The sequence below is a fragment of the Thermobia domestica genome, chromosome 4 (assembly GCF_964235325.1).
Source record: "Thermobia domestica chromosome 4, izTheDome1.hap1.1, whole genome shotgun sequence".
NCBI classification, from domain to species: domain Eukaryota; kingdom Metazoa; phylum Arthropoda; class Insecta; order Zygentoma; family Lepismatidae; genus Thermobia; species Thermobia domestica.
In genome coordinates this window covers 82,816,856-82,839,983 of record NC_137457.1, presented here as the reverse complement: position 1 = coordinate 82,839,983, position 23,128 = coordinate 82,816,856, and the positions used below count along the sequence as shown (strand labels likewise).

Sequence of the window (23,128 nt, the reverse complement as noted above, 5' to 3'; positions counted from 1 at the left end):
GTGTAGAATGTAAAGAGGGTGCAACAGTGACTGATGCTTGTAAGGGAACATATTCATTTGTGGTTCGTGCACATTCCGCCTGTAGCGCTACTGTGGCACAACGTATATTATAACTGTATAACTCTTGTACACCGCTAGTAGGTCTATTCGCGTTAGTGACGACCGAAACTATGTTGTCAGCTCTGACTGCGATAAGGCACTGCCGTGCTGCTTTTCCTTCTCTTTTTTCCCCCCTTTTCCATTTGTGAGACGCCAAACATGTTGTTTTTGCTTGTTGCACGCGCTGAACGTGTTTCGGCGAGCGAAGTATTTAATAAGTTGACTACATATTCTTGTTTGCGATAGTTTTAAATATGTTAACTGTTGAAAAATATACGAAAATAAAGCTGTACTTGTTAAGGTATATTAGTCGAGGACGTAGCTACTGACAGTGTTGATTACAGATTTTCTCGAGGAAGAATTTAATTACAGTAGAGGTGAAAAGGAGACGTCCATTTAGACAGCCCCTCCCCCTTATAAGACTCAATCGGAAATGGTCTCAATCGTTTGTACACAAATGTGCAGGCGAAATTTTCGTTTGTACACGATTAGGGGCGTCGTCAGAACGAAAACAAAGTGAGGGCTGTCTAAATGGTAGCCCCCCACCAACATGTCCTATTCAAGCACAAATTGTCGCAATCATTTGTACATCGTTTCTACAGAAATGTGAAGGCGAAATTTTCGTTTGCACACTATTAGGGGTGCCGCAGAACGAAAACAAAGTGGGGGCTGTCCAAATGGTAGCCCCCACCCACCGTGTCCAATTCAATCACAAATGGTCGCAATCGTTTTGTACATCGTTTGTACAGAAATGTGCAGGCGAAATTTTGGTTTTACACAATTAGGGGCGCCGCCAGAACGAAAACAAAGTGGGGCTGTCTAAGTGATACCCCCCACCATGTCCAATTCAATGACAAATTGTCGCAATCGTTCCTACATCGTTTCTACAGAAATGTGAAAGCTAAATTTTCGTTTGTACACAATTAGAGGCGCCGCCAGAACGAAAACAAAGTCGGGGATGCCTAAGTGGTAGCCCCTCCCACCATGTCCAGTTGAATCACAAATTGTCGCAATCGTGTGTACTTCGTTTGTACAGAAATGTGCAGGCGAAATTTTCGTTTGTACACAATTAGGGGCGCCGCCAGAACAAAAAAAAGGGGGCTATCTAAGTGGTAGCCCCCCAACCATGTCCAATTGAATCACAAATTGTCGCAATTGTTTGTACTTCGTTTGTACAGAAATGTGCAGGCGAAATGTATGTTCGCACGCAATTAGGGGCGACGCCAGAACGAAAAAAATTGGGGGCTGTCTAAGTGGTAGCCCTCGACCATGTCCTATTCAATCACAAATTGTCGCAATCGTTTGTACTTCGTTTGTACAGAAATGTGCACGCAAAATTTTCGTTTGTACATAATTAAGGGCGCCGCCAGAACAGAAAAAAAATGGGGGCTGTCTAAGTGGTAGCCCCCCACCATGTCCAATTCAATCACAACTTGTCGCATTCGTTTGTGCATCGTTTGTACAGAAATGTGCATTCGAAATGTTTGTTTGAACAAACTTAGGGGCGCCGCCAGAACAAAAACAAAGTGGGGAGCTGTCTGAGTGGTAGCTCTCCCCACGATGTCTAATTGAATCACAAAGTATCGCAATCGTTTGTACATTGTTTGTACAGAAATGTGCAGGCCAAATTTTCGTTTGTACACTATTAGGGGCGCGGCCGGAACGAAAACAATGTGAGGGCTGTCTCAGTGGTAGCCCCTCCCCCATTTCCAATTCAATCACAAATTGTCACAATCGTTTCTATATCGTTTGTACAGAAATGTGCCGGCTAAATTATTGTTTGTACATAATTAAGGGCGCCGCCAGAACGAAAACAAAGTGAGGGGCTGTTTAAGTGATAGCCCCACACCATGTCCAATTCAATCACAAATTGTCGCAATCGTTTCTACATCGTTTGTACAGAAATGTGCATGCAAAATTTTCGTTTGTACATAATTAGGGGCGCCCCCAGGGCGAAAACTAAATGGGGGGCTTTCTAAGTGACAGCCAAATCACCATGTTCAATTCAATCACAAATTGTCGCAATCGTTTGTACATCGTTTGTACAGAAATATGCAGGCGAAATTTTCGTTTGTACACAATTAGGGGCGACCTCAGAACGAAAACAAAGTGGGGGGCTGTCTAAATGGTAGCCCTCCCACCATGTGCAATTGAATCACAAATTGTCGCAATCGTTTGAATATAGTTATAAAGAAATGTGCTGGCGAGATTTTCGTTTGTACAAAATTAGGGGCGCCGCCAGAACGAAAACAAAGTGGGGGGCTTTCTAAATGTTAGCCCTCCCACCATGTTCAATTCAACCACAAACTGTCGCACTTGTTTGTACGCCTTTGTACATAAATGTGCAGCTGAAATTTTCGTTTGCACATAAATGTGGCCCCGCCAAAACGAAAACAAACTATGGGCTCTCTAATTGATAGGCCTCCCACCATGTCGAATTCAACCACAAACTGTCGCACTTGTGTTACGGTTTTGTACAGAAATTTGCAGACGAAAATTTCGTTTGTACACAATTGCGGGCGCGCCAAAACGATAACAAAGTATAGGCTACCTAATTTGTAGCACCTCCCTACGTCCGATTCAAAAGAAAATTATCTCAATTGTTTGCACATCGTTTGAGCAGTAATGCGCAGGCAAATTTTTTTTCTAAGCTATCAGATGCGTGGACAGAACGAAAAAAAGGGGAGTTGTCTAAGTGCTAGCCCCACCATGTTCGATTGAACCACAAATTGTCGCGATCGTTTATACATCGTTTGTGCAGAAATGTGCAGGAAAATTTTAGTTTGTATTAAATAATATACGGATGTGAGTATTTTTAATATCTGCGATCAACATTAACCGGTTTGAATAACGGTTGATGAGTTCGAAAATGGTTCCTATTGCACTAGTTGAAAAAAAGTTCTTTTTCTCTGGCACACGGAAGAAAATTCCTGATTCTAATAGAACTTTTCACGTAGAATTCGAATCTGCAATCAGTTTTTCTCCATCACCCTCAGTTTTCCCGTAACAGAGGTGTTTTCGGAAAATTTCCCCTCAAATTTCTTTTCTTTTTCTTTTTTTCTTTTTTTTAAACCATTTTCATACTTGTAGCTTGGGTACCTTAGGTATATAAACGCACAAATTATATTGTATGTTAGCCTGATTTATACTTAGTAAGCCCTCTAAGTTTCATAAGAATAGCATTATTCTATCTAGAGAAATAAACATATTAATATACAAAAATATGCTATGTGTACTGTTCATTTTACAATATTCATTAGTGCAGATAAAATCACATATAACTTCCACGAAAATTACAATATAAGCACGGTTTATATCTTATTGGATTTGAAATAAAACATATTTTCAATGATGTATACACCGTGTCACCATTTTATATCTACTTAATAAATAATACAAAAGAAGTGAGGGGTATCTTCTTAATAAATGGACACTTACTTACCTCAACTAATATGTTTTAGTTGTCGACTTTCTTCTGTGTTTGGTTTCTGGAACATCTCTTTTAAGTATCCAACAGTAATCAGCTAACATTTTCGAACTATACTGTCACTGGTACCTCTTCTCCATGGAGGAAATGTCCTGATGAAGATGTTCCCCATACTCATCACTAACAGCACCAAGCTTTTCAGGAAAGAAATGCAGATGGGAGTCTAGAAAGTGAACTTTAAGGGACATGTTGAAACCCATTTCATTGAAAGATTGCCGGAAATCACTCACAATTTCACGGTAATTTGGGGCTTTCTTGTTTCCTAAAAAATTCTCTGTTAAACATTTAAATGGACACCAAGCTGCTTTCTCAACCAGAGTTAAGAGATCCTCAAATTTTTGGTAACGAATCAAATATCTTATTTGGGGGTCTACAAAAATCCCTAGCGTCACTAACCCGCGGAATTTTTTCCTTGAGGTAACAAGATCCTGCATTACGTTTGTCCATTGCCCTAACAAAGTTTTTGAAGAACCCCAACTTTATGTGAAGAGGAGGTAGAATTATCTAATCAGAGCTCACCAGTGAGGAATAAACAGCATTCTTCTGTCCAGGAGTTAATACATGCGTTGGCCGTTCCTTCTTGATGTAATGTTCCGCTTTGTTCCTGCTGTCCCATTCGCAGAGGAAACAACAATATTTCGTATAAGCGAGCTGCAAACCCATTAACAAAGAAATGACTTGTAAATCACAGCAAACGGTCCACTTGTATTTCTCATACTGAATTTCTTCTAACACTATTTCGATGTCTTCATAGGTTTCCTTCATATTAGTTGCATAAGCCAAAGGCACTGAAGGAAATTTGTTGCTATTGTGCAAAAGGACAGCCTTAAACTAGTTTTCAAAGAGTCAATAAGCAATCTCCACTCTGTACTTATATGTACATATCCAAGTCTATCCATCACAGCACAGACATTATTACAATACACTAAATCATTTTCTTGAGAATAGTAGTTTTGAAACTCTGTATGAAGGTTTCGAAAAATACACACTTTACTGTCACGATGGAGCAGATTCCAGCCTTAAGTTTAGAATCAAGAAGTTCTGCCTGTGTATTGGAGAGTTTTAAATCCCGTATGAGGTCATTTAGTTCATCCGGAGTTATCGGATGGGAATCCAATGTAGATGTGCTTCCTACATAAGTAGGATCATCATCTTCATTTGGAACTTCAATAGTTGCCTCAAGTACGTAATCCTCATTTACCGTCAGATGAGGAGGAGGTACCGGTACAGGTGTGGAACTGGCCTAATTGCTGATGCAAATTAGGGTACTGTACTGTGTGGTTAGATTTACTGCTTATTTCTTTTATCTGTGTCATACAAAAGTAGCAGTCTAAAGAATGATCTTTTGGTTCCCTCCAGATCATCGGTACTGCGAAGTTCATGTTTCGTCCACCATTTGCCCACCCAGTCAGACGTTTCACGCAAGTACAACAAATGTAGTGAGGAACCCAGTTCTTATCCTGGTCTCCTACACAGCAACCAAAATATAACTGATAACACTTCCTCACCAGTGGAGTAAAACATCGACGTTGTGATTTAAATATCAGCTCCCCACATACATAACAGAAATTGTCCGGTTTATTTACACACTTCCTCGACATCTTGTATCCTGTAAGGTATCACACACATACATACGTTACTTATATTTGAAGTAAACTCTCTTCATTTTGCTTAAAACATTTTGGACTGTTCTTTCTGTTTTTAAAGCTATGATTTTTTGAAATTATCAGGTTTTTTATGTAGCTGTTTCTGCTTGCTTATCTTTGGCAAAGCTTATTTTTGTAATATGGAAACTAACTAAAACCTAAACGAATTGAATCAATATATTTTATAAAGAAAGCATTTATCATAAAGTATCATACTTTATGTAGAAATCCAAAAAAAAAACTGTTTTCTTTCCATTGTAATAATTTAAATAAGATTCAATGTTTGTTTACTAATTTAAATACTTTTTAAAATAATTAAAAAGAGTGACACATTGAAAGGGTTTTCTTGAAGTCCTCCGATATAGTGGTAAAAGTTAAGCTTGTGTGAATTATTAGTGTGAGAAAGGTCCTCAAAGAAAACGTAAATAACTGACTCACACAGATCAAGTGTGAAGCTGTTATTTATGAGCCTCTGGTGGTCACACACATTAACTACATGCATAATCAAAAATATGTTATATGAGGACTTATATAAAAATTTGGATTCCAATGTCAAAACATGTTTCATGACGAATAACGACGAAATACAACCTTTTTTAATCTGAGTACCTCACACACGTCCTCACTTTGCAGCAGGTCCTCAGATTCACGCTCTAAAGTTGCACCCAGGTCCTCGCATCATACGCTAAACCCACCCATACATACATACATACACACACACACACACACACACACACACACACACACACACACACACACACACACACACACACACAGAGGAATCTACACTCCATCAAATTCCCACAAAATCCCTCTAGACATTCCCTCATACAAAAATGGTGACATGGTGTAGACATCATTGAAAATGTTTTATTGGAAGTCCAATGAGGTATAAACCGTGGTATATGGTAATTTTCGTGGAAATTATATGTGTTGAAGACCGACCGACCCCACCCGTGACCCAAATTGACTAACCCAACCCGAGCTGACCCGATTGGCCCGACCCAAAGTGACCCGAGTGAACCAACCCGAGGTGACTTAACCCGACAACCGACCCGAGTGACGACCTTACAATCGAACCAGTTTGAGAGAGCTAGAACTTTACAAAACTGCCACCAGAAAAAAAATGCTGACCAATTCTTATGCATAAACCATTGTTTCGGCTTTTTTACTTGTAGTATAATTATCCTCCTCCTCCTCCTCAGTGTTCTGCCATTAATAAACAGGCCAGTTTCCGTGAACTAGGTAAGAAGCTTCCATTTTTGCGATTTCCCGCTAATATCTGCCTCGCAACCCAACATAAAGTACCACCCTCCTTATTACAATCTATCAATTCCAACCTTCTTACACACTCTCGCTCTCCTGATATCACCCCCTTTACTACATCTCTCAGAATGCAATCCCTTAGCAAGATCAAAACTTGTGATCCGTCCATTTTTCGCTTCCTTATATCGTCTAATATTGCTCTCGTCTCTTGCATTTTTTCAGAATTTCCTAATTCGTTTTCCTCTCTACCCTGCTAACCTTCTTTATTTTACTCCACATCCAAATTTCCAAGGTTAAAATTTAGGCAATCAAGTTCGAAAGTCAAAATAAAATTTGACTGAGTTCTGAAGACAAGTTCTGAAGGCTAAAAGAATAAACGTTTTGAAGACAAAATTATTTTCTAGTAAGGAATGTATATAGAACTTCTTTTAATATTTTTTGCTGTGTAACAAACAACAATTTCATCACGTTAACATTCCGATTTTTCTATTTAAAAACAGCGTTGCTGTCTGTTAGAATCATAAGGAACTAATTGCACTGAAATATCATTCTGTAGGGAATTACCTTTTATTTTTTCTTGATTAATTTATCTAGAAGATATTTGCCACGTTATATAAAATTAGCAAGTATTTTATTGCGGAGAAAGTCAAATCACTACCCCAGCAATAATAATAATAATAATAATAATAATAATAATAATAATAATAATAATAATAATAATAATAATAATAATAATAATAATAATAATAATAATAATCTGAAGGTGAACAAGAAAGTTCTGTCTCTTTGTGGAGGTCTGTGTTCAATTGGCCCTCACACCGTGAGTTGAATGCGAATGGATATAAGGTGAAGGTCAGTTGTTGGACGAGACGAGATGAGACAGAATTTTCATGAAAGGGTACGAGATGAGACAGAGCTCTTTCAATAGAAATATATGCACTTATCAGACGAGACTACCTTCACGACACATTTTCGAAACGAGAATGCCCCAAACCAGGTCTCGTGAGCAACACTAGTAAGTATATCCAACATACTACTTGGTTGTGGCTGTTCAGATACACCGTGAACGTGCGTAAGGACTGAGTGAACATGGGGCCTTCACAGAGCGTCATAAGGGCTTGTTTGCTGTACGAGTTCAAATTGCTGCTCCGCGGGGCGGAAGATATGACAGGCCTTTGGTAAGAGTGTCGTGACTACGCAGAGAGTGCAGTGGTATGACGGTTTAAGGACGGTGACGAAACACTCAAAGACGCACCACGTGCCGGAAGACAAACAGATGTTCAAAATAAAGATCTTCAGGCAGCAATTGAGGCGAAGACAGACATGTGAGGAACTGGTACTAAATTTCAGCGTAAGTGGAGAAACCATTCGGCACCACCACCATCAACTTGGGAAGCACTGCAAGTTGGGTTGATAGGTCCTACATGATTTGACTTGGAGCCAGAAAGCAACGCGAGCAGACACCTGTGTTTCTTTGTCTCTCGTCTGAGGAAGGATCAATTTCTGGACAGGGTGTTGACATGTGATGGGAAGTGGGTTCTGTACGAAGCTCCACGGCGCCGTCATTGTTGGTTAGCATCCCATGAACCGGTTCAAAAACAGGCCAAGCCAGCAATACGCCAGAATAAGGTTCTCCTGTGCATTTTGTGGACTGCTCGAGGCATCGTCCATCGGGAACTGCTACCAGCCGGTCAGATCATCAATGCAACTATGTACTGTCACTGTGTACTGTCTGAATCCAGCAGTTCTGAGTCGCAAAGGGGTCCTGTTGTTACAAGGCAACGCTAAGCCCCACGTGGCTAAAATGACCCAGTACATCATTCTACGCCTTGGATTGAAAACACTATTGGATCCGCCATACTCCACGGACATTGTACCGTCCGATTATCACCTGTTCCATTCCTTGGACAATCACCTTAGAGAACGCCAATTCAAATCGCTAGTAGAGGTTCAATATGCACTTGATACCTTCTTCACTTCACGTCCCACCAAGTTCAACTGCGATGGAATCCATGGCCTTCCAGAACGTTTTCAGAAGGTCGTCGAGGCTGGTGGAGACGATTTTTGATATTCCAGGTACGTCTTAGGTTACATACCAATGTTCGAAGGTGTTGGTGAAAAGGCGGCGGAACTTTCTTGGGCACTCTTAAAGTTATAATAATAATAATAATAATAATAATAATAATAATAATAATAATAATAATAATAATAATAATAATAATAATAATAATAATAATAATAATGTGTCCTGCCCAAAGGCAGATGTTTGACCCGAAGGTCCATGGGTATTGATTCCAGATCGTACCAAGTAAGTTTTCTGGTGGACAAACACCATGTGCATGGGTTTTCTCGGTGTTCTCCCATTTCCTCCCACTTTCTTCATTCAACCACTTCAATTATTTCTCATCATCACTGTCTTTCTTAGCGTTGGTGCATAACGTGGGACGTTAACTAGATATTTCCTTTCAATTTCACTTAATGTGACATTTATCTTGACATAGAAACGCAGAAAGGAAAAAAGTCAGTAGTAATATTAATTACAATTACAATACCAATTAGTTAATATAGGGTAAAATTAAAATTTTATTACTATTTCACCTTCAATTAGTCACATTTATCATTCATTCACCAACTTCGAATTGAATTCTACAACAAAGCTCTTTATAGTATTCCGTATAGAAAATAAGTGAAGAATGTGACGACCCGACCCGAGTGACCCGACACGAGCTAACCCGACTGACCCGACCCGACAACCCGACCGGTAATCCGACCCGTTTGAGAGCACTATCAGAGGGGTACTATTTACAGTACAATTTATTTTGTATGGTTTAGCATACTTTAAGGCTACCATACTTTTTGAAAACAGAAAAAAACGGGACATCTTACAAATTAGTAGTAAACATTGCATTTTGTATTAATTTTATCTTTCGAATTTTACTACAGTATCGCACTAGTTATACAACTTAAAATAATGTATTAATATAGTCCATACTCAGTGGCGTATTTAGGGGGAGGGCTTCCGGGCTCAAGCCCCCCACCGAAATCTTACTTACTATAGTAAAGTATATGAAATATCTTGCAGAATTTTCATATTTTCAGGCAAAGCACCCCCGGAAATTAGCAAAGCCCCTCCCGAAACAAAATCGTAAATACGCCACTGTCCATACTTAATCAACAGTGCTAAAAATTATTATAGAAGCTAGAAGCTGTTATACAATATAAACGCAATCAGTGAACATACAATATTTAGGCAAAGATTATATTTTCAATATTATTACGCATACCACCTTTACATGCTCTACATGTCTATAAAGAAAAATATCCAGATTTATGAAGTTGTTTCAAAATTTCAATAGGCTGATTTATTTTTGTTAACCTAAAATGCGAACTAAAAGAAAGCAATTTGCATAATTGTTTTTCTGAAGCAGAAAAAAATGTGTTTTCGGGGCTGGTCTGCAACGTCACAAGAATTTGTTGCCACCTCGGGGTATACATTCTTACTTTTAGTGATAAGAGTGCTACTTAGGAGGATTTAAACATTGCATGTTATATCCGGGGAAACAGCGATTACAATAATAATAAAGATTAGAATGAAATTGTTCCTATAGTAAGGTAATTTGGGGTAGTCCCGGCATTTGGGGAATTCCGTCACTTCTAAGCTTGCAACACGGCTGGCCTTCAACACTTCAAGACCGGCACTTGTCATTAGTGTAGTGTGATTTGCATGAGTGTGTTGCTGTTTGCAATGTGAGTTCCTGACATCTACGTCTGTTTATAAGGGAAACAAAAATTGAAGAAGCAGGTAAGTTGTCTGTAAATTTTCTGAATATATACCCTGATGTAAGATTTATGTTTCATTAGCTAATCTGTACCATAAATCTAAAAACTAGTAGATGGGAAAACTATGGCCTGTAATCTTCTATGCGTCATTGCAAAACAGGTGCATATCGCCAATCTCCAGAATCAGTGTTGCTAATTGCAAATAAAAATGTATGTTAATATTAACAGCATTTGGGGCAATTCCGGCACATGACTTTGGGGCAACTTCGTCACTTGGTGATATCAAAGTGTTATAGTTAGTGCTGCTAAAATTAATGTGCACACGTGAAGGTGAGTTCTAAATAGGAAACATTTTCTCATTCCAGAAAAAAATGGTTTGGAATTCATTCGTACGACAAACAAATGTAGTTGGTTCTTCGAAAATATGAAAGCATCCGTTGAAGCTGTAATGCAAGGGATGCCAGTTGCAGCTGCCGCCAGAGCGTATGATGTTCCATGAATGACCATAAGTGATCGACTGAAGCGATCTGACATGGATAAAAGATTTGGTGGCATTTCAACCTTTTCGAAAGTCCAAGAAGACGAACTGGAGAAAAGAATTCTGAAATTAGATTCTGTAGGATTTGGACTCACAGTTACAGACCTGCGTCGATTTGCATTTTCTTTCGCTAAAAGAAACAACATTAAAAACCGCTTCAATAAAAAAACAAAGATGGCTGGTTATGATTGGGTTTATGGGTTTTTAAAGAGACATAGATGTGTTAGTGTGCGGAAAGCTGAAAACCTCTCATTCGTTCAGGCTAGGGGTCTTACAAAAGATACAGTTGAAGCGTTTTACAAAATTCTTGAAGATTGCTATGATACATACGACTTGTAGGATAAGCCTGGACATGTGTTTAATTGTGATGAAACGGGGTTACAATTAATATCTAAACCAGGAAAAGTGTTGTCCAAAAGAGGGAAGAAAGACGTGTGCAGTCAATCTAATGCAGAAAGAGGGGAGACTGTGACTGCAATGGCTTGTGCAAATGCCTCTGGAAATTTTATTCCTCCTTTTGTAGTAATGAAGAGCCAAAGAAAAAAGAGCGAATTCATTAATGGAATGCCTACAGGAGCAGTGGTTGAAATGTCTGATTCTGGGTATATGACAACTAGTTTTCGCAAAATTCTTGGAACATCTTGCAAAATACAAAGCTCAAGGTGATTTTTTTTTATTCTTGATGGACACGGGTGACATTCTAAGGATTTCAAGGTGCTGGAAAGAGCCTGCGAATTGAATATCAACATTCTGTGCTTACCTCCTCATGGAATGCATAAGCTTCAACCTCTAGATGTCTCTTTTTTCAAACCTCTAAAGCAATTTTTCAATGAAGAATGCCGTATGTGTTTGCGTACAAATGCAGGATTAAACTTATCCATCACAAAATTTGTTTTCGGAACTCTTCTTAGGAAAGCATGGGTAAGGGCTGCTACACTTGCTAATGCCGTTAATGGGTTTGAAGCATGTGGAATATTTCCCATAGATCTCCACAAAATTCCAGACAGTGCGTTCCAGCCATCGCTACCTCATTACAGCGCCACTATAAATACTCCTTCTGTTAGTGGCGAAGAACCCCAGTCTGCATCATCTAGTGCAAGCTTGGATTTATCTGACCATCATGCTACAGTCTCCAACTCTAGTTCAACATCACAACATAACAACAGCAGTACAATATTATACCTACCACATGACAACAATAGGTCTACATCATCAAACAAGAAAAGGTCGCTTCCAAGTTCTGCTGATCAAGACTCTGGCACATCTGTTCAAGCATTAGCTCCAACACCCAAGAAACGTGTTCGAACTTCCAGAATACATCGAGGAATCGGAGCAGGAGCAAAAGTCTTGACATCTCTTCAATATATTCAAGAGCTGCGACAAAAGCCAGCACTTCGCCAGAAAGTATGTGAGTCTAAGAAGACAGTTGTTATTCGTAATGGCTGTAGGCGAAAGTTAAATCTTGCGGAATCTCAGACAAAATCCAGTGAGGAAGAGAAGGATTATTGTGGAGAGTGTCATCAATGGTTCTATTCCAGCTTTCGAGGAGGGCAATGGGTGCAGTGCACGAAATGTTATTACTGGTTTCATGAGAAATGTGTGATAGATGGTTGTAATCCACAGTTCGTCTGCCACAATTGTCAGTAAGCTAGCAAGCCTGTCTATAGACTCACGTTAGAAACTGCTATTGTTTCATTTGTTATTGCTATTTTCATTTTATCCTAAAATTATGCAACAATAACTGTTGTTGCACATCATATGCCTTGGTTTGTATTCATTACACTTGTATAATCACTTTATGCAATACATATATTTTGTTTCTTTTGCACCTTCAACTAATGTCGTTATAATTGTTGGTGCCGGAGTTCCCCATAGTGCGTGACGGAGTTCCCCAACAAGTTTGGGGAAACACGGCAGGATGTAGAGTTGTATTTACGTCTCTCTTATATCTATAGAAACTATATTAACGGTATAGAACTACTATTAAAATATAAAGGAATGTTCAACGTATCATATATCTTAACAACAACATGATCGCGTCATAAATATATTTTGCAGGAATGAATATATGCTTAACGTGCCGTGACTGCCCCAAATTACCTTATTGTCGGAATTGAAAGCAAAAGGAATAAGTCGATTTTATTATCTTTTCAGAAATTTTGATAATAATAATAATAAAGAAAAAAACAGGACAAGAAGGAAAATTTCTGCACACCGGGACAAATTTTAAGAAACCGGGGCGTATGGTAGCCTTACATACTTATTTGCATGCGAAGTGTCAGTACGGAGCCACTACGTAGCAGAGTTGAAACAAAACCTCGTAAATAGGTTGCCAACTCAGGAAAACAAAATTACCGGCACACCCTCAAAATTCTCTGTACAAATGAGAAACTGAAGACTGTATTGATCGTTATTGTATTTACCAGCAATTGCCACTTTTTTAAAATTATCGAAACAGATGAATAATACTGGATATTAATCTTTATGTAACAATAGTTGATTCATAAAATGAAATTTACTCTATAAACTTCACTTCAAACAAAGGAAATTGCTTTAAAAAGTCATTTTCTACTCTCAATAAATGAATAAAATTCTTTTACAATAAAATATAAGTGTTATCAAATTTGTTATGTTAAATAAATAAAAAAACTGCCATACATTTAAAAAAATATCGATAATGTATAATACAACGGAAATTTGTGTTTGTAAAGGCACTGTTGAAAAATTTCGATGTTCAATGTTATATTTTGGATTGCAGATTCCAAAATACCGGTCAGAAGGGGTCTAATAAGAAGTTTGTACCGGTCACCGGCCTTAATCAAAATCACAGCAGATACCGGGAAGCTAGCAACTCTACTCGTAAATCAGAATGCTGAATGCACCAAAATACTTCACCATGCATTCTATAGTTTCTGCAAAATGAGTTTAATGAAGATGATCAAATAAAACAAAATACTGTGTTATAATTTTCCCTTTAACAGTCTACTTTGTGAATTTGTTATATCTTCCACTTATCACTTTCCTGTATGAGATGAGAATAACAGTTTCTGCGCAAGATAGAAAGAAAAAAATAAATTTTTCTCATAAGGATTCAGTTCACGTAAGAAATAATGAATAAGTTTAATAATAAGAGCCGAGGAGTGAAAAACTAACTCAGCAATAATGATTGTAAGTATAAATATAAATATAAAAAAAAAAAAAAAAAAAAAAAAAACATTTTCCATCATCGTTAGGATAAGATCAATATAGTGAATCACACGATAGTGTGAACAAACCAAACCACACAATAGTGTGAACAAAGTCCTGTTAGAAAAATACTCCATAAATGTGACACATTTTTTTATGCTTCTATCATTTATACAGTCTCACACATTGTTTTCGTTCTGGCGGCGCCCCTAATAGAGTACAAACGAAACTTTCGCCTGCACATTTCTGTGCAAATGATGTACAAGCGATTGATATAATTTGTGATTGAATTGGATATGGTGGAGGCTACCATTTAGACAGCCCCACTTTGTTTTCGTTCTGGCGGCGCCATTAATTGTGTACAAACGAAAATTACGCATGCATATATCTGTACAAACGATGTAAAAACGATTACGAAAATTTGTGATTCAATTGGACATGTTGGTGGGAAGCTACCACTTAGAGAGCCTCCAGTTTGATTTCGTTCTGGCGGCGCCCCTAATTGTGTACAAACGAAAATTTTGCCTGAACATTTCTGTAAAAACGACGTACAAACGATTGCGACAATTTGTGATTGAATTGGACATGGTCGGGGGCTACCACTTAGACAGCCCCACATTGTTTTCGTTCTGGCGGCGCCCCTAATTGTGTACAAACAAACATTTCGCCTGCTCGTTTCTGTACAAACGAAGTACAAACGATTCCGGCAATTTGTGATTCAATTGGACATGGTGGGGAGGTATTACTTAGAAAGCACCCTACTTTGTTTTCGTTCTGGCGGCGTTCCTAATTGTGTACCAACAAACATTTCGCCGGCACATTTATGTACAAAAGACGTACAGACGAATGCGACTATTTGTGATTGAATTGGACATAGTCGGGGGCTACCACTTAGACAGCCACCACTTTGTTTTCGTTCTGGCGGCGCCCCTAATTGTGAACAAACAAACATTTCGCCTGCCCGTTTCTGTACAAACGAAGTACAAACGATTGCGATAATTTGTGATTGAATTGGACATGGTGGAGGGCTACCACTTAGACAGCCCCCTTTTTTCTGTTCTGGTGGCGCCCCTAATTGTGAACAAACAAACATTTCGCCTGTTCGTTTGTGTACAAACGAAGTACAAACGATTCCGGCAATTTGTGATTCAATTGGACATGGTGGGGAGGTATTACTTAGAAAGCACCCTACTTTGTTTTCGTTCTGGCGGCGTTCCTAATTGTGTACCAACAAACATTTTGCCTGCACATTTCTGTACAAAAAAAGTACAAATGATTGTGACAATTTGTGATTCAATTAGACATGATGGGGGGGCTACCACTTAGACAGCCCCCCACTTTGTTTTTGTTCCTGCGGCGCCCCTAAGTTTGTTCAAACAAACATTTCGCCTGCACATTTCTGTACAAACGATGCACAAACGAATGCGACAACTTGTGATTGAATTGGACATGGTGGGGGGCTACCACTTAGACAGTCCTCATTTCTTTCTGTTCTGGCGGCGCCCTTAATTATGTACAAACGAAAATTTCGCGTGCACATTTCTGTACAAACGAAGTACAAACGATTGCGACAATTTGTGATTGAATAGGACATGGTCGAGGGCTACCACTTAGACAGCCCCCAATTTTTTTCGTTCTGGCGGCGCCCCTAATTGTGTGCGAACATACATTTCGCCTGCACATTTCTCTACAAATGAAGTACAAACAATTGCGACAATTTGTGATTCAATTGGACATGGTGGGGGGGGGGCTACCACATAGACAGCTCCCATTTTTTCTGTTCTGGCGGCGCCCCTAATTGTGTACAAACAAAAATTTCGCCTGCACGTTTCTGTACAAACGAAGTACAAACGATTGCTATAATTTGTGATTGAATAGGACATGTTGGTGGGGGGCTACCAGCTAGACAGCCCCAATTTGTTTTCGTTCTGGCGTCGCCCCTAATAGTGTACAAACGTAAAATTGGCCTGCACATTTCTGTACAAACGAAGTACAAACGATTGTGACAATTTGTGATTCAATTGGACATGATGGGGGGGCTACCACTTAGACAGCCCCCCACTTTGTTTTCGTTCTGGCGGCACCCCTAAGTTTGTTCAAACAAACATTTCGCCTGCACATTTCTGTACAAACTATGCACAAACGAATGCGACAACTTGTGATTGAATTGGACATGGTGGGCGGGCTACCCCTTAGACAGCCCCCATTTTTTTCTGTTCTGGCGGCGCCCTTAATTATGTACAAACGAAAATTTCGCGTGCACATTTCTGTACAAACGAAGTACACACGATTGCGACAATTTGTGATTGAATAGGACATGGTCCGGGGCTACCACTTAGACAGCCCCCAATTTTTTCGTTCTGGCGGCGCCCCTAATTGCGTGCGAACATACATTTCGCCTGTACATTTCTGTACAAACGAAGTACAAACAATTGCGACAATTTGTGATTAAATTGGACATGGTGGGGGGGCTACCACTTAGACAGCCCCCATTTTTTTCTGTTCTGGCGGCGCCCCTAATTGTGTACAAACGAAAATTTCGCCTGCACATTTCTGTACAAACGAAGTACAAACGATTGCGATAATTAGTGATTGAATAGAACATGTTGGTGGGGGGCTACCAGTTAAAAAGCCCCAATTTGTTTTCGTTCTGGCGGCGCTCCTAATAGTGTACAAACGAAAATTTGGCCTCTACATTTCTGTACAAACAATGTACAAACGATTGCGGCAATTTGTGATTCAATTGGACATGGTAGGGGCTACAATTTAGGGGAACTCCCTCGAGAGGAATCACTCTACTTATTTATTGCAAAAAGCAGAATTTAAAAATTCGCATTCGTCCAAAGTTATCGTGTGAAGTAACAGCCGTTTGTATGTACGTACTAATATTGATAAGTTCCACTACGCAATCCCAATTAATAGTTCATATACCCGCGCCACACACACAAACACTAGCATTTGTACACACGAAAGTATACCTGGTAGTATCCACACGGTTACGCCGGAAACTAGAAACAAACAAACACACACACACACACACACACACGCACGCACACACACACACACACACACACAGAGAGAGAGAGAGAGAGAGAGAGAGAGAATATCTTGTTGTACCTTTATACTGAATGCACCATTACTCACAAAATCAGTTAAAAAAGAAAAAGGAAAAGAGTTGTAAATGAAACTTTCAAAGATTGGTACCACTGCTGCGTGTCACACATGAGATTGTTTCATAATGATTGATTCGTAATATGATGTATATGGGTTTCTTAATGGTAGTATAACAAAATGCCCTCAAATTGACCACTAAATAAAAAGTGAAATTTATTTCTCAAATTTTGTAAAATCGAAGCCGGTGGGCATTATGGGAACAGTCTACAATAACAATATATGCAAATAAATATTAATATACTTCACGTTTTCCAGTGGGTGCAAGAAAGCTTCGAATAGTATTTGTTGCTATAAGCATTAGCTGATGTATATATATATATATATATATATATATATATATATATATATATATATATATATATATATATATATATTGTTATATGTTGTTCTCTGTTCTGAGATTGGCGTTATATTTGTGTACACTTTCTTTTGTGAAATCGTAATTGAGATCGCTTCTTCACTCTCCACCCAGTATGACGGAGTTGGTTCTGAGTCCAACTTCCTTTAAACCTCAGTATTGAAACATCTTTGGCCTACTGGTTCGAAGATGATGAGAAAGTGCACTATAAGCCTCAATAATGGGGGGAGACTCGTATTTCAGTGGTAGAGCTTGTACTGGAAATCGAAACCCAGGTAACATATGAAGACTGTGAGCTGAATCTAGATAGGGAGGGATAGCTTGACTAAATTAAAGAGACCAATCCATTTTACATTTTATTTATAAGAATAGAAAAAAAATAAAAATGAGAATACAGATGAATTTTACAAGTCGGTTACTTGAAATTACAACTTGAAATTCTTACTACATCATGTTCATGGGCACAACCCTTACGTAACTAAATGGATGGTAGAAGGTTTTTATGCTAAATCGCGATTCATTGAAAATAGTGAAATTGAATCTTCTAACATCGCAACTTGCTTTGGCCCAAAGGGAAAAATGTTAATTCTCGAAGAGGGAATTTGGTCTCGAGTTGAAAATAACTTCATATCTGTAACTGAACATTCTCAAGGTATTTCTAACAAATCTCCTGGTGCTCATCCCGAGTCGAGGGGGACTTAGAAAAAATAATCACATACCTGACTTTCTGATGACGAGCGGCCGTAACAAGGGGAGACACACTCTCGTAGACGGCAGGCTGAAGAATCAGCCGAGCCGGCGAACAGGCCTCGCTTATATAGGCGCCTCGTCCCACGCATTTCTGCCAGTCTGACGTCGCTCGAAACTACGTCACGAGCCTCGTCGAGCTTAGAGAAACTTCTTCACGCGCATGCTCAATAGTGGCTAGGACGTCTAGTATTTTCTATGATTTTTCCCTATCACGCCGGGGTTGAAATGTCTATTTTACATTTTCTTTTACATTTGTATTTCACGCATAGCTCCAAATACATAGTGTTGTTCATGTACTTATCGCTTGCGTGGTATTAACTAAAGTGGCATCCGGGACCCGGCACTGTGATCTGAGTAAATCAAAGCCAGGGTCATACCACTATTACATGCGTGTGGGTTGGTTTCAATGAGGCACCAGGTTGCTAATACAATCAGGGCCTCAACTGACTCCATTCTCTCTTTCTCTCTGTTCCTTGCTGCACACACAATTTGAAAAGCGCGGACGTCTCGCCCCATAATTTGAGTCCGGCTTAGGACTTCGAGGCATAACTGTGTAACAGTTATCCGCCGACCTCGGTAAAAAAAAAAAATAAAAAAATGTTGAGAGTTATCTTCCTGATATTTATATCCAAATACAGAAACGGTTGTCCAAGGCAAGTTGCTGGAATTTAAAGGGTTAATATAGAAGGTGCCTTACGTAAGGCGCTAAGGAACTAAAAACAAACTTTCTTGAGAATTTTGGAGATTATGAACGAATAAATAGCAAAAAAGCGGGATTGTAAGATTTCATGTGTTTTGACTATACTACACTTAAGTGCTACAATAGGTCTACTAACAAAATAGTAGATAAAGAACCATGTCTAGTCTTACCATGTTTAGTATGAAGCTTTATGATTTGAAATTTGTAGAATGAAACCTTACAATCATTGTATCCTTCTAGCTTATAATTATTAAGAGGTTTCGTGTGAACTCAAAATAGTTTTTTTTTAAACAATGCCTAACCATAGTGTTAAGCATGACTTTGAACCAGTTACAAATACAACTTTTTGTATCATAAAGAAAATTAAGATTTTGTGAGTGTACTGATTTGCTAGGTACCATTTTATTTACTGTACTGAGTACAATTATAGTCATACGTGTTAAATGTGATTGTCTCGGCTACTAATATAATTCAGCTAAAACATTAAAAAGATCAACATTAAATATATGTAACAAAAGTAGCGTGAAGCGCTGTTAAATTTGACTGAGATGGACGATAAAATTACAAGAGCAGTTTTCCTTGTTTATAGTATACACTAAATGGGAAACGCATAATGATAGAATAGTACACTCGATTGTGTTAGCCTTAATTCTTAAATTATTGCGGGGTTGTGCCTTACAGTTTGTGAACAAATTCCTTATGTTGTTTCAATATACCATTTATAATTCATAAAGCATAGGCGATACTCTACTTTCCTAGAAATCCAGAATCAAGTAAACATTGAATAATTATGGCATATAAGGAAAAATATAACTTGGATAGTATTTGGTTACCATGTTACATATCCTGTAATACAATTCTTGTAATACAGAAGCGATTGCATACCAAATGCTTAAATCGCGTGTATAGTGCAACTTGAATAATGAGCGACTAACGATTAATACACAATGCTTAATAAGTATTTTCAAGTGCGTCTATAAACATGTTATATTAAAACTCATTCTAATGTTATTGAAGAATAAATCTCACATTATTAGCTATTGCTCTCTACATTGGTTGCAATAAGTATAATATATTACAAACGTACTGTATAGCTCTGTCCTATACGAGTGATCACAGTATGTATATCTGTTTTTATAAAACTTCTACTCAGTCTGTTTTCTATTGTGACCTCGATTTGCTTTCTCTCATCCTGTGTGGTATGCATTACGCTAGACACATTGACATTTACGTATATTGGCAATATACAGAAATTACCAACTGATTAGCGCATTTCTGCGCACCTAGGGATTACATACAACAACTCTAGATTTCTTTTCCATGAGAGGTTCTGTTAGTAAGAGGGGGACTGAATAGTCGAAGAATTGACCCTATGGTTAGTGTGTTAGTTTATGCCCTAATGGCCTATGGTAATAACAGATACGAATCCTAATAATCAGGGATGCAGTTACATTTACTATACTAGAGAACATGGTTTGCTGGGGGCTGTATAAAGTTTCCTCGTAATCAGGGGGAGGGGATGTTTGGGGGTCTATAGGTTAATATTGTTAGTATTCCTATTCTTATTATTATTAAAAAGGAGTTTTGGTCTTAGCATTCGTAATTTATGCCTCTTTTTTTAACACAAAACGAAATCGAGAGGGATTTCTTTGTGGTTACAAAGGAAATTTACGAAGTAAAGTTACATCATGTTCCATCATGTTGGTGGTTCTTGTTGTTTTATAGGATAGATTTTAAACACAAAAGTTAACCACAACATAAGCTATGGTTGATATGTTTTTAAAACACACCGGAAGTATGTTCCGTTCTTTTTTTCAATTCAACTAACCTTGACTGATAACAACCATAGATTTCCGTTTGTGGTGAACTTTTCTGTTTTTAAATCTCAAACACATAGTGTAAGTGATTTAGTTATTCGGAGAATAATTTTACATAGAGACGACATACATGATGACATGTATGTATCCTGTTGTTGAGCAACAGTCGAATGCAGATATGATTAAATTCAATGTGCATGGATAATTTAATAGAATACTTCCTTGTTCTTTCTCGCTTCGGGGTTTGCCAAAAGATAGACATACAGCGGTTCCAAAAATTACGGCCTTTAACATAGTGGAATGAAAATGTGGAGAGTCGATTACCATACTCACATATATGCTTCTTTAATTGTCTGAACGAATTCTTGTGTTTACATTTGATCAATTGATAGGGATTTATATTATATATTCAGACAATAACTTTCCATGGCTTTTGATACATTAGATCGTGGTTATTACAATGAAATTGAATTATTTCATATATTGAAAAGTTTTAAAGTCTCTTAACGTTTGCTTGTCTGGTGGTTGTTACAATCTTCTTATGATTTGTCACAACGCTGATTTGAAAAAGTTTTATATTCCTTTTACATTGAGTATTATCACTTGTCCAAATATTTGTTTTTGTCCTGGTACGAGAAGAGTTTTTCACCTGTAAGCAATGAACTGAGGTAGGTAAATGGGAGTCTGTCCGTAGATGAACGAGATTTCCTTGTCACTGGAGAAGTTTATAAGTTTTGTGGCCCAGAGGAAGTTCTGTATCCGGATGGAAGTCAGATTTATAGATAACTGTTGTCCACTAGCAAACAGTGATGGATCGAAATAACAATAGTCGATTTCCATATCTTCCCTCTGGATCAGCCCTGGATGGGGCCGACAGGCTGTGATCTGGATCCTTGGGTATCTCCAAATACCAGGAGTAGGGGGGGCTTTACTCTAGACATCACACTGGGAAGACAATGGATAGAGATCTGCAATCAACGAGACTATTAGCTTACATTATCATTAATGCGTTACATATTAACCTTGGCTTATGCAGAGTACTCGTTTATACAGGACTGGTCCACTGTATCTTTCTTGTAATTGTTCATTATTGTTCTTTTATAACGGGGCTGACCACACATCAATTTTAGGGAAGGTATAGTGATTGATGGAACCTGCGAAGGTTACCAATAATGAGCTTTCTGAAAGTGAGAATCGAATAAGAAAAATGTTTTTCGTCCAACTATCCTGAGTGTGCTGACCACACATCGTCAGAGTCTAGGCATAGATACCTGTTTAAATAATGTATGTGATTGTATTAATATCACGATGAGATTAAAAATCCATTTTGTACCATGAACAAATTAGATCAGAAGTCTGGAAATAAGTGTATGTGCGCTGACCACACATTACTATTAGGATGCCTCTTGTGTTTGAGCGGTAATGATGCGAAGATAAAGATAACATCTGGTAGAAACAAGTTCTTCACAAGTTGATTGACTTACCAAACTTGGTTTGTTTCTTCGTGAGTGGAATAATAATGATGGAGGAAAGTGAATTATCACAATATACTTTTCATTTACTGCAGTGATTAATGGGTGATGAATCATCTGGTGAGTAAATCCAAGGTGCTTTACAAGAGGGGCAATACCTTGCTTGTTATTAAAACGTCAGAACATACATTGTTTTATTGGCATACATTTGTCGTATATTTTGTTTTCAGATGCAGTCAGGTTGAGGAATAGAGTGTTAAAAGGAAGTTTGAATTTAGCCAGCGTGGCGGAAATGAGCTAATTATACAGCTTGGTATAATGATATGCGGCTTGTAAATTATCAGCTCAGCTGACGACTGTGCGGAGAGAGAGAGGAAAAAGGAGGTTTTTGCATCGCAACTGAGAGAACACATCTAGTATACTGTTGCAGTTGCCGGCTTCAGACCAGGGACATCTTAGCATTGTCAGATAAGTATATTTGTATTTATTTCTAATTTAAAGAATAGGAGTGGTCAGTCGTTTGAATGGCTATGCTTGAGTATAAAAAGTGTGTTGTATACGGTCTTTTATACCTTGAAATGTTAACATTATCTACCTCTTTTTTTTAAATTGAATTTTTAACATAGATAAAACTTAACAAGTTGATGGATTGCTTTTAAATAACTCAGTTAAATAATCATAGGACTATTAAGCAGAGTTTAGATTCAACAAGATTTAATTAGCTTTCTTTATACCTTTGCAATTATGCTAGTTAGAAGAATTAGTTCCAAAGTATCTTCAAAATTTGTCAATTAATTGAACTGAAAATTTTAAATTATCTCAAGCAGACTGATATAAATTTGAAACATGTAATAT

At 38.1% G+C, this 23,128-nt stretch overlaps 1 long non-coding RNA gene across 1 annotated transcript in view; it reads right to left on the bottom strand.

The window, feature by feature from the left end:
- The window catches only part of LOC145683325 (uncharacterized), a 366,867-nt gene that overhangs the window by 827 nt on the left and 342,912 nt on the right, over positions 1–23,128 (bottom strand). The gene's annotated exons all lie outside the window — the stretch shown is intronic.